Source organism: Chrysemys picta, chromosome 2, assembly GCF_011386835.1.
Source record: "Chrysemys picta bellii isolate R12L10 chromosome 2, ASM1138683v2, whole genome shotgun sequence".
NCBI lineage: Eukaryota > Metazoa > Chordata > Testudines > Emydidae > Chrysemys > Chrysemys picta.
The window spans coordinates 89,372,880-89,376,879 of record NC_088792.1 but is presented as its reverse complement, the minus strand read 5'-3'; positions in this window follow the sequence as shown (position 1 = coordinate 89,376,879).

Sequence of the window (4,000 nt, the reverse complement as noted above, 5' to 3'; positions counted from 1 at the left end):
CAGCTATGACTCGACCTCTCTAGCTTCCTGGCAATGCTAAAACTTTCTTGTTTCTTAGCAGGAATGACAAGCACCTTAATGTTTACATCACTTGCTTTTTAACTTTTTACACTGGTACACATTTTCATTCACAGGTTGAAATTAGAACCTATTGATCCAAGCATAAAAACCTCCAGATACATGTTACAGTCATTTCAATGCTTCAGAATGATGGATGTTTTTGAAAAATACTGATAAACTCTCAAAGAACATTGTGGGGAGGGGGACACATTTGATTTGGAGTAGTTTCTCTAATAAAACAAAATTAAATTTGTTTTTTTCACAATGCTGAATCCAATAGTAGTTCCTTAAAGGAAGTGGTGTATAGCTTATCAGTAGATGCATTACAAATTAGAATGGACATAGCACTAAAGAATATATTATTGGGAACACTTCACAATCTCTGGCTCTTCAACTTCTGCAAAACATAAAAAGCTGAAAGCTATGTTCAGGGATGGTGGGTTTTTTCTAAATGATTTATATAAAATTACATAAGCAGGTCACCTTATATTTTAAAAGATAAACCCCAAAATAGATCTGGAAACTATAACATGTTCAGCTGCATTGTATAGAAGAGAATGGTTGAAGTGTAATGGTTCTGAATGTTGAATACTCAAGAGATCTTCAAGGTGGTTATCGGCACTGTAAGGATTATGCTAGCTACAGCTTATCCAAGTGATATCCATGTCCTTGGAAACAACATTTTTCTACATTATCCACCATAATCAAAGCTTTCTTCGTATTTGATATAGTAAATAATACAATGTTTTCAGTTTAAAATATTTTTTTTTATTTTTAATCTGGACACTTGAAAAACCCATTGATGCAAGTGGCTTATTTAAATCTGTGTTAAACGTATCAGGGATAAGCATTAAAATACATGCTCAAATCTTTGACTTAGTCTGCGGAAGGGGAAGAGGCTTTGGCTACATAAACCACCAGGACACACTGCAAAAATGACATTTAGAATAGGGCTGTTTAGCCAAGAGGCTTCCTTTGGATGCACAAAGAGAAAGGGAAATGGGGAAACTCTTTATGTGATACAGTGGACTTCATTCTTCTCGTTCACTCCAAGGGGAGCATGTTTGGGCCCTATGTTTGTAAGGCCCACCAGTGCCACTGGGGTTGCTGCACAGGCAGATAGAGTAGACTAGCCTTGAGGTAGGTGGCTTGATAGTCTATAGTTTAAAGCTAAATTACTCCCTCCATAGAAGAAGAGTCATGATGAACTTCAGAATGTTCCAAGTTGGGTGAGCTCTAAGAAACTCAGCTACTTGCTTTAATCACTAGAGTATACAAGAACTGGCTGCAAATTGCATAAGAACAGGAGCTCTCACAGGATTTCTGATTTCTCACAGGATCTTGTTTGCAGTGGGGTCAGAAATACCATTATAATAAGAATGGAAAAATTACAGGAAAACTTAGGCAAAGTTTAAAACACTCACCAGCTTGGAGGAGAGGGAGATGCAGCAGTCAGTTACAAAATGGCTACATTAGGGCTGTAGGTTTCTGCCTCTGCTAAATTTAAAGGGCCAGCCACAGGAAGGCAAGCTGAGAAAGAGTCCCTATAAAAAACAGCCCTGTGTGAAAGAAGGTAAGTAGGGACCAGGCAAAGGTAAAGCAAGGGTCTTTTGAAGGAAGAGCTGCTTCTGTGTTTTGCATACCATCACTACATCACCATACATATAATTAAGTAATTAGAGCATGTGCCAGTTGTGACAATTTGCCTTCAGACTGTTTATGCACAAAATAGATCAAGAGCAAAGATATCAATCATGCTTAAATTTGAATAGTGATGGCTACACATCAGCCACTGCCCCCAGAAGCAGCATATGAAGTAGGCATAATCCTGTTATATGACCTCACAGTGGTCATGACTGGTAGGCTAACACAAACAGGCAGAGTCCCTGGAATAACGATGATAAAGAACCATTGGCAACATTTTAAAAAGCATCTTAGTGTCTTAGTGAGCCTGATTCCCATTGGCATTCAAAGTCCCTTTTGAAAATTTTACCTCATGACTGTTTATTACTGGAGGAGGTTACAAAGCCAGCTTCCCTCCTACTGCTGCTGCCAGTTTCTTTTTTCTCTCAAAGAAGAGGAAGGACAGACACACCCGTAAGTTTCTCAGTTACTTCCTGAAAAGTACTTCCCACCTTGAAGGAGCCATACACCTTTTAGGGCCTGTGTGGGTGTCACAAGAAACACTCACTCACCTAGCACAATAACTCTGTTATGATATCTCCAGGAGAGCTGGGGGAACATAGCACCTACTCCTCCTGCTCAATGCTGGCCCAATTTGGCTGATCAGTATACAGCAGGCAAAGCCAAGACCCCACCCTACCCTTTCCTGGGCATCTGGAACAATTGTCAGGGCTAGAGTCCCTCTGATTTTGCATAAGAAGAGCTCCAGCTTGGAAGTTTATACGGCCCTGGCTGATACACTGGGGATTGAACTAGGGACCTCTCGAGCTAAAGCATAAGCTACTACAGCTTGAGATGAAGCTCTGAAGGAGGTCTGGGCTCTAGAACAACTCATATCCTCTGTGGATTGGCACAGATGTGAACCTGTAAAAAACAATCACCAGTGTGTAACCTATTTCCTCTGATCAAAGGAAGCTCACCCCAGGTATCTGAGCCCCACAGAGCTTCACATCAGTGTTTGTATAGTTCCCACCACAATGGAGTCCTGATTCATGACTAGGACTTCTAGGTTCTCCAGTAATACAAATGATAAATATTAATAATCCCAAACAAGCCCTGATTTATGCTGCTGCTATCTGGGCTGACACATCCGGGATCAAACAAGGGAACTGCCAGAGCTAAAAGCATGAGCAACTACCTCTTGAGCTGAAGAGGAAGGCTTGGAAATGGGGCCTATAACAGACTCAGACCTTCTGTGGCATGGCACAGCTAACACACACTCACCAGGAGGTTCCAGTCTCTCTTTCCTTCTTGAGCACCAGTGCAGGGATAGAAATAATCTAGCCAACAAGTGCTATAGATAACACAATGGGGTAGGTTATTTGGAGACCTCCTTGGGACTAAATCCTTTACTGATCACTGACAAAGTCTGGGGGATCCATTACATTTATCTGTTTTAAGAGATTTGTTGCCCCAACTGCAAGTATGTGCCACCTCAGAGAATACTACTCCCACCCATCCTAGGTTTGCAACTTAAAGAAAAACCAACAACACAGGGTCAAATTCTTCGCTGACAACTCCACTGACTTTAGCAGAGCAAAGCTAGCAGAGAATTTGGCAGTTACCTAGTCCTTTCACCATGTAAAACACTTCAACTCTGAGCCAGATCCTCACTCGGAGGTCCCAACTCTTGTTCCTGCAAAGGCGAACGCTCTCCTGGCCTGGCTGATTTTTTCAGGGCAACCAGGAAGATGTAATAGAGTGGCAAAGAACACTTTCTGCATGGCTCAGAGGTTGCATGGCTGTGACCCAGAAACATCCACCCGGAAACAAGGAGCTCATACCAATGAGATTAATCTCTCTCTCCTCAAAGGGGCTTCCACAGACCTTCCCTTCCCAAGTCCCACATTGTGAGGGGCTGCGGGATACAATGCCGCAGCAGTAACCTGCACAGAGCAACCCCAGTAATGGAGAGGTTCAGGGACCTCAAGTAGAGCCCCTAAAAATAGTAGTTGGAAGGAGTCATGATGATTTCTTTTGCCTTCCAAGTACACCTCCTATCCTCACACTAGGGTGACCAGATAGTGAGTGCAAAAAATCAGGACGGGGCTTGGGAATAAGAGGCACCTATACAAGACAAAGCCCTGAATATGGGCCTGTCCCTATAAAATCAGGACATCTGGTCACCCTATCTCACACCATTCCCCAGGCTGCCTCCGTGGGGAAAGATGACCTCTTGGGAGGCTCAGTCCAATCCCCCCCATGTAATAGACACCAAGGGGTGGGGTTGACAAGAGTCAATGATGCTCACCTCAGT